Raw genomic sequence first — 9,498 nt, 5'->3', positions numbered from 1 at the left:
GTATTGCAAGAAAGACACTAGGATTCGGTGTTCAAGATTTCTAGAGGGTTCTTGTGAAGAATCCAGTGTGTAAGACGCACCCTGCTGGTTCCGTTCCATCCATAGCTGTGTCATCTTCAGCAGGAGTGGATCTTGGTTACTTCTTTGGGCGCAAACACCAACTTTGGGAGATATTATTTCTCCGGATCAGGTATAATCCTTCCTATTTCCTTTTGATTCAGATCTGGTTTGTTTATGGTTCAAGTAGGATCCTTGAATAATGTATACTAAATTTAGGGAATATGATTCCTAGTTGGAAGAAGGTAGGAAATTTTTTTTGAAATTCTCCCCCCATTCCGCACCTTTCTTGGCGTCCATTAGATGGGTCCTACCATTCTTTCAGTGGTATCAGAGCCACAGGTTAAAATCTTGAACCAAAAGAAAATCAGATCTGACCCTGCGCAGATGAACAGAAAATGTTATGCCAAAATCTGCGCAAATTGCTTTCCTTTTTTTTTTCAAGAAATGGATTCTTGTTAAGGGCATTTGATCTGAAATTAATTTTGGTAAATCCAAAAAATTTATTTAGAATTGTTCTTTATTTATTTTTTATTTAATGGACTGTTCGAACCTGGAGATCGCAGTGCAAATTTGGCACAGATAGTATGCGCACCCTTTTTTCTTCCTTTTATTATTATTCGGTCTGTAAATATTTTTTTTTCTAGACTGAATGTATAGGATTTGATCAAGAATGTAATTAATTAATAGAAATAGGATTTTTGTTTTTTATTTATTTTCTTGATTAAAGAAGAAGGAAGAAGATGGTGGTGCTGGAGAAATCGCAAACTGCGATTTACAGTTTATGAAACTGTTGATTAACCTCTGTTTTGCAGGTGGTACGTTTAGTCCATATTTTTTATTTGGACATTTTCGGACTAGATTGGACCAAAATTGTTTGGACTGAATCTGAGATTCGAAGGGGGCTGTTTTTCAGTCCATATTTCTCACATTGATTATTCCAAATCTGATGTTCAATTATAGGGATTAATTCGGCCCACCTGTAAAGCCCAGTTTTAAAGTTTAAAACTGCAAAAGCCCATTGTTGTGAGAAAAGCTGTATGGGCCGAACTGCTAACTGCAATTCAGCCCATACACCTAGTAAACATTAATTGTTAATGCTTTAATTTTTAAATGAGCCATTCGATGGGCTTTACAGCAGTTAATTGATTGGATCAATTCTTCCTTTACATGTGATGTTTGGATGTATGATGTGCTGCGACCATGGGCCATAAGCACTTGGCCCATGTTAACTCGTTAGTGGCTCTTGCGTACACCATGGCTGAATGCACATCATTGCCATGGTGTCCCTTAAGGTCATTGGATGACCCCTCTCTACTTGGTGGGCCCCACAACCCTAAAAAGGGATGCGTACAGAACCCTTAGCCGATTGAGGCCCACCAGAAATCTGGTTTTATGAAAGCCAGTGGGAGCCACTTTGGGTTGACCTAAATTAGAACTAGGGCGTAATTTTGTTCCCTCCAAGCAAATATGAGTGCGTGTGATAGGGAGATCCATTTGATGGACTCTCTAAAGGCCTTCCGTCATTAGCACAATGATGGGTCCATCAGTAATGAGGAAACGCACCATAAAATTGGGCTATCCATTTGTTGTTGGATCTGTTAGAGTGTTTCATTAGATGATAGGGGCGTCATAGACCGATGTGGGAGGGGCTTCACCAGAAAATGGGAACTCTCTCATGGTACCTTGGCGTAACCTGAATATGATGGGTGTGCACTCACTGGACAGAAATGTTTACCTGAAAACGGCTCTGAACCTTGTCTGACAGAGGCCAAAGGGAAACTCATCTGATGAGTGGATATGATCCGTCACAAAAAGGTGGTGGGGTTATGCAGCTGAAACAGTTGGCTTCACGCACCCTATGTGATTTCCTACATTTCCAGAGACATTCCATCGTCTTCATCACTGAGAAGGGAGGGAAAATCTCAGAGATGAATAAATGGGAATGGAACATAGATTAAAAGCCATATCTATGTAGGTAACATGAATCAAACTAAGGTTGTGGACTAACGTTTTTGCTGTTTTATTAGAAAATGGCAAACAGTCAATTTGCAAAGCTTCTAGATGATAACAAGCTTAAGGGCCCAAACAATGCCGATTGGTACAAAAATCTTATGCTGGTCCTAACTTCTGAAAAGTTAGATAAGGTGGTGAAAAATCCTGCCCCAGAACGTCCGGGTGATAGGGCTTTTGAGGCCCGTAGGAGGGACTACCAAGATTGGGAGGATAAGAACTCCCTAGCCCGCTACTTTGTCATTGCCTCATTAGACAACTCAATACAGAGGCAGTTCGATCAGATTGAACTAGCCAAGGACATATTGGACAGTCTAAGAACAATGTATGAAGAGAAGAACCGTTCTACTCGACAGAAGGTCCTGAAATTGTTCATGACCGCGCAGATGTCCAAGGGGCAGAAAGTTCATGACCATTGTCTTCGGATGATGGGATACATTAATGAACTTGAAGCTCTTGGATCCGGGCTAGATCTTGGCATGCAAGTGGATGCCATCCTGAATTCTTTGCCCTTTTCCTTCAATGCGTTCACTATGAACTACAATATGAATAAGCTGAATGTCAGCGTCCAGGAACTCAGCAATATGTTGCAGAGAGCCGAGGATCTTTTAAAGAAGGATGAGCCTATGGTTATGCTTGCTGAAGCTAACAAATCGGGCAAGAAAAAGAGAAAGGCAAAGAAGCCCCAGAAGAAAGCTGCCAGACCCAAGAAGCAGAAGAAGAACAAGGCATCGGATGTCTGTCACTTCTGCAAACAGACCGGCCACTGGAAGAGAAACTGTCCTGCCTACCTGGAATCTAAGAAAGGTAACATCGAAACTTGTGTCATAGAAACTAATATGTTAGTTACTTCTGTGTCCTGGTGTGTTCACTCCGGGGCTTCAACTCATGCATGTACCTCACTGCAGGGGTTCAAAGTTAGCAGAAGATTGAGTGAGGGCGAGGTGACACTATTCATGGGAACGACTGCAAGTGTTGCAGCTGCGGCGATAGGAACCGTAGAATTAGGTTTTAGAGAAGGAGTCCTTGTACTTAAAGATTGTCTTTATGTACAGAACTTGAGAAGAAATTTAATTTCTGTTTCTAAATTGTGTGTTGATAGATATACTGTTTATTTTAGTAATATGATTACTGTTAAACAGAATAACAAATTCATCGCATGCGGGGAACTGGAGAATGGTCTCTATGTTCTACATCCTTCTCTAGAAACTAACCTAACTGAAACTACATCGGTCAAAAATCCCAAGAAAAGGAATCGTGATACAATTAATCCCACGTGCCTCTGGCATTACCGACTTGGCCATATCGGTATTGACCGAATCACAAGATTAGTAAAGGATGGTCCTTTGGATTTTCTAACCGTAGAAAATCATCCCACTTGTGAGCCTTGCCTTCAAGGTAAGATGACTAAGCGGCCATTTGACGGTAAGCCTGAAAGATCTAGAGGCACACTTGACCTAGTACATACTGATGTATGTGGTCCCCTAAGTGTTTGGACATGGAATCAACACGTGTACTTCATCACCTTTACAGATGATTTTTCACGATATGGTTATGTGTACCTAATGAGACAAGTCTGAATCCTTTGAAAAGTTCAAAGAGTTCAGACAGGAAGTCGAGAAACAGTTAGGGAGAGAAGTTAAGGCCCTTCGATCGGATCGAGGTGGCGAGTATCTCTTTGAAGAATTCAGGGACTACTTAAAGGACAATGGGATAGTGTCACAACTAGCTCCTCCTGCTACACCACAACTCAACGGTGTTTCAGAGAGGAGGAATAGGACCTTGTTGGACATGGTCCGGTCACTTCTCGTACGCTCAGAATTACCCACATCCTTTTGGGAATATGCATTAGAGACTGCTATCTACGTGCTAAATCGGGTTCCAACCAAATCATTTCCGAAAACTCCATATGAACTATGGATCGGAAGGAAGCCAAGTGTAAGACACTTGAAGATTTGGGGTTGTTCTGCACATGTTAGAAGAACAAGTGCGGACCAGTTGGAATCCAAAACCAGCTGTTGCCTATTTATAGGCTACCCAAAGGATTCAGTGGGTTATCTATTCTATGACCCAAGTGAGCAGTGGGAGATGTCCCACAAGTTCTAGGTAGTGACCAACCTAGAAGGTCCACCCGGGTATCCAGACCACCAGTCCGATATGGTTATGACTAGGATACCTACCTGGTGGAAGCCTTGACTAGTGAAGAGGATCCCATGACTTAGGCGGAAGCTATGTTAGACATAGATTCCCAGAAGTGGGTGGAGGCCATGAGAGCTGAGATGGACTCAATGGAGACCAATGGAGTCTGGACTCTTGTGGATCCACCCTCCGAGGTAAAAGCAATTGGTTGCAAATGGATCTATGATGAACTTACAATTTATCTATAATTTTTGAGGACTTTAGCATGGATTTTTATGCCGGTTTTATTAATTTTTACCTTAATTTAGCTTAATGCTAAGAATAAGTTCAGGGATAATCAATCCAAGAAAAGGAAGGAAAAAGGCAAGAAAAGAAGGTTCAAAAAGACCAATTTCAGTCCAGCCCGGTCATGGAAGCAAGAGAGAGCACTTCGGCCCAAAAAGAGCAAGTGAATTCCTTGAGAAAACCCAAGAAAATAAAGCCTAGCTATGAGGAGAATTCGGCCCAGCAAGGAAGGCCCATTTTTAGCCCAAATAACAGCCTAGAGTGTAGCCCACATGAGCTCAAAAGCAAGCTAAGTTGTAGCCCAAATAGCAGCCCAAAGGGAGCTAGGGGCGGCAACTTTTAGGAGTTTCTTGAAGAGAAGGAGGGAGCACTCTAGAAGGTTCATGAGGGGTGTAATACACCCCATTCTAGAGGCTTCAAGAAGGGGCAAGAGCCCCCTTGAAAAACTATATAAGGAGGCCTCTAGGAGGGGAGAAAGTTGTTCAATTGCTTGAAAGAAAGGCTCTCCCACTCTTAGAGGTTCGGCCACCTTGAGAGAAGAGAAGAGAAGAAGGCTAGGCGCAAGGAAGAAGAAGAAGAAGGGCTGAAGGAAGTTCAAGACAAGCAAGCTAGAAGAAGAAGGTGAGTTCGAATTGAGGGATTGTGATTCAAAGATTTTTTGTAATAAATCATTTGTAGTTTCATTCTCTTTTGATTTGAATTCAGTTTCTTAGTTATATGTTCTTTCTTCTTTCTCCTTGTTTCCATTCTTCCTTGATGTATTTCAGCTTGTAAAATTTCAGTTCAGCAATCTAATTCTTTTTGATTCATTCAAATGGTCATGCATTGTACTTGAAGTTTCTTGAATAAGGGTGTGATTGCAGATCAATTCGGCCAACTAACCTTCAAAACTCAGATCTGAATTCTCAGATCTGAGATTGCAAGATCTGAATTGCTTGAAAGAGAATTCAGATCTGCAAATTTCAGATTGGGCGAATTAATCTACAGCTTGGAATTCCTAGAGTGCTTGAGAGAGACTCTAAGAATTCAGATCTACTATTCAAGAACTGAATTGAGTGCAAGGTTAGAGATAACTTGCACAATTCAATTGGTGATCAATTCAGATTTGAATTGATGCCTTAGAAGTGTTTGAAGAAATGCATGCATGGGGATTAGATTCTTGCTAGAGATAGAAGAACCATCACTCATGCATAGGATGAACATGCGCTTGAGAGAGGCTGTTCATGACCTTGGGGTTTCACCAAACCAAGGTTCAATCATGATTCATTCGAATGATCCAAATTGATAGATTGCTGAATTCATAGATTGACATTTACTGCTTACTCTTCTAACCTGAATTAAAGGCAATTGGGCCAATGATTTAGATAGATTTTAATTTAGGATTTCTTAGCTTTCATTAGAGTTTTGATTTATTTGTTGATCAGATAAGAAATGTTCAATTTAGTATTGGTAATTGTTTCCTAAATCCTCGTGGGAACGATACTTCACTCACTACTTTATTACTTGAACGGCTAGTGCACTTGCTAGTGTCACAATGAGCCACACATCAAGTTTTTGGCGCCGTTGCCGGGGATTTATAGAAGCAATATTATGAAACATTGAGCATTCTTAATCTGATCTCATTCAGCATTGCATTCATAGTTGGGTTAATTTGCTAACTTTTTCATTTCAGCTTGGACTGCAACTGCTGTACTACTGTAGTTATGTTTCTTCTTTCTTAAGTAGATTACTTTCTTTTTCTGGTTTCAGTTTCATTTTAATAAAGGCATATTTGATTTCTATTCAATCTTGGTGTTGTTCCCTTCAAAAAGAAAAAAAAAAAAGAAAAAAATTCACATAAACATGAGTGTTGCAGATCTGAGTTGCATTCGGCACTCAGATCAGCAGATTTCAGATCTGCAGCACTCAGCCGAAAAGAGTTGCTTGTGTTTCAGATTTTATTATTCTTTTCTTTCATTACAAAAAGAAAAAAAAAACAAATGAAAAAAAAAAAAAAAAGGGGGGAGATCTTTTGAACAACCAGAGGAGCAATTGAGAATTCGGATCAGAACTCAGATCTGAGTTCAGATCTGAATTCTGCTATTGCAGATCTGCAACAGTTCAGATCTGAGTTCCTCTGAACTCAGACCTGAACTGATGAAATTTTGAGGGGAATTGGGTGTCATCACCACCCCAATTCACCCTAGGGCACTTCTGCTATTCCCCAAAAACAATTTGGTAGCAATAACTGAAGGTAAGGCAATTGAGAATTCAGATCCAAACTCAGACTTGAGTTCAGATCTGAATTCTGCTGTTACAGATCTGCTCGGTTCAGATCTAAATTCCTCTGAACTCAGATCTGAACCGATGCAAGTTTGAGGTGAATTGGGTGCCATCACTACCCCAATCCACCCTAGGATACATCCAACCTGCCTTAAGGGTGAATGGATAGCAAGGAATGAGAGAAATTCAAATCTGAAATGCAGTTGATATGATGTGAGGACTGAACTGATACAGAGCATACTATGAATTCTGGGTGGACTGAATTCTTGGCTTTACCCACTTGTAACCGAGCTACATTAGCTAAGGAGGTGTATGTTTGGATTGAATAATTGTTATGCCTCAGATATTTAAGAAAAATTAGCACTTTCCAAGTATTTCTTTTAGCATTCAGATCTGTAGCAGGGCTGCTATAGTGCAACAGTTAGCAGACCTGATTTCAGATTTTTACAAAAGTTGTATGGGCCAAATAGATTGCAATACCAAACATTGCAGACCCAATTTTCAGGTCTTAGCAAGTGTTTGATATGCATCAGCTATACAGGTTTGAGCTTCAATTGTAGAGTTTTTAACCCAAGCCTAACTCAGGACTGGTTTTAGTTTATTTCAGATCCTTTTAAATTTTTTTTTTTTTTAGATCAGATCTGATTTCAGCCCTAAAGCATCACAGAATTGATTCCAACCTTAATGGATGTATATTGTAGTGTATACCAATGAGTGTGTATGAGATATCCAGCTCAGATCTGAATTATTATTTATTAATTTCTCTAGACTAACAATACCAAAGACTTGTAGATCTGAACTCAGATCTAAATTGGGTCTGAATTCAGATGTTGCAATCGATGGATGTAGATAAAGGAACCTTGAATAAGATGATTGGTTTAAATCTGCTTTTAGTATAATCGGCTTCATTTATTCATGACAGGATGTAGGTTTTGTATTCCAATACTTCACTTTACATTTTCAGTGTGATAGGATTAGTTATTTATTTTCTTTTGTGAATATTGGCATTTTTATTGCTTTGACTTTAACAGTTTATGACAAGCAGACCTGAACTGGAAGAGATCCTTTACGACCCGGAGATTGAACGGACTCTCTGTGTCCGTTTGAGAGCTGCTAAGCAAGTCAGACAAGAAGCACAAGAAATGGCTGAACAAAGAACTATGATGGATTATGCCAAGCCTACCCTCACCGGGACTGTCTCCAGCATTATCAGGCCAACTATTGCTGCCAATAACTTCGAAATTAAACCGGCCATAATCCAAATGATACAAAATACGGTTCAGTTTTGTGGTATGGCCCATGAGGATCCGAATGCCCATGTTGCTAACTTCTTGGAAATCTGTGACACCTTCAAACACAATGGGGTAAGTGATGATGCCATCCGGCTGAGGTTATTCCCATTTTCTTTGAAGGATAAAGCCAAAGCTTGGTTGAACTCATTACCGGCAGGATCTATAGCCACATGGGACGAAATGGCCAGCCGTTTTCTCTCTAAATATTTTCCCCCTTCTAAAACTGCTAAAATGAGGAATGACAACACTACTTTTTTTCCAGCAAGAGGGGGAATCTTTATATGAGTCATGGGAACGATACAAGGAGCTGTTAAGGAGAGTTCCTCACCATGGCCTCCCCATTTGGCTGCAAGTGCAGACTTTCTATAATGGTCTTACTGACTCAAATAAGACCATACTAGATGCTGCAGCCGGAGGATCCATAAATAATAAAACTCCTGAGGTTGCCCATGCACTTATTGAGGAAATGGCAGCCAACAATTATCAATGGCATTCGGAAAGGACTCAAACTAGGAAGCAGCAAGGCTTGCATAATGTTGACACTTATACAGCACTAGCTGCACAAATAGGAGCACTCAGTAAAAAAATAGATGAAATGCAGATAGCTGCCATGCATGTGCAGCCTCTTAATTGTGAATTGTGTGGGGGAGGCCACATCAGTACAGACTGCCAAGTTGGCAATCAGTTCAGACCATCTACTGAACAAGTTGACTATGTCAGCAATTCGTCAAGACAGCAGGGTTACCAGAGTCACCATACTTTTCATCCAGGATGGAGGGGACATTCAAACCAGTCCTGGCCAAATCAGCATATTTCCAAGCCGTTCCACCAGACTTATCATCAGCCTGAACCGAAATCCAATTTGGAGGAACTGATGACAAAATTTATAGCAGGTGCAGAAACTAGGTTCCAGAACCAGGAAGCTTCAATCAAAAACCTGGAAAACCAAGTGGGGCAATTGGCACAATTAATCTCTTCCAGACTGCCGGGAACTCTTCCAAGCAACACTGAAGTGAATCCACGAGAGCAGGTGCAAGCTATTACCTTAAGAAGTGGAAAAGAGTTGCCTGAGGTAGAAAAGAAGAATTGGGCTGAACCCAAGGCAGAAACAAGCCTTGGAACCAGACAACAGAAGACGGAACAACCAGAAGCACAACAAGGGATGCACCAACAACCACAAGTTCCATTCCCTAACAGGCTGAAGCAACAAAAATTGGAGAAGGAATTTGGTAAGTTTCTTGAAATATTTAAAAGTTTACATATTAATATTCCTTTTGCTGATGCTTTAGCCCAGATGCCACACTATGCAAGGTTTTTGAAGGAATTATTGGCAAACAAAAGGAAACTGGGAGATGTGGCTACAGTTGCATTAAATGAGGAATGTTCTGCTATCCTTCTGAACAAGCTGCCTCAAAAACTCAAAGATCCAGGGAGTTTCACTATTCCTTGT

General features: G+C 40.6%; 1 non-coding gene across 1 annotated transcript; it reads right to left on the bottom strand.

The window, feature by feature from the left end:
- Positions 1-8,276: 8,276 nt before the first annotated feature.
- Positions 8,277-8,384, bottom strand: LOC148874112 (small nucleolar RNA R71). Its single transcript, XR_016106360.1, has one exon. It is a non-coding gene; the product is annotated as a small nucleolar RNA R71 (small nucleolar RNA).
- Positions 8,385-9,498: the final 1,114 nt, after the last annotated feature.

This window comes from Nelumbo lutea, chromosome 1 (assembly GCF_056320005.1).
Source record: "Nelumbo lutea isolate HS-2025 chromosome 1, American lotus-T2T, whole genome shotgun sequence".
Taxonomy (NCBI): Eukaryota; Viridiplantae; Streptophyta; class Magnoliopsida; order Proteales; family Nelumbonaceae; genus Nelumbo; species Nelumbo lutea.
The sequence above is the reverse complement of the archived record's forward strand: the minus strand, read 5'-3'. Positions and strand labels throughout refer to the sequence as shown.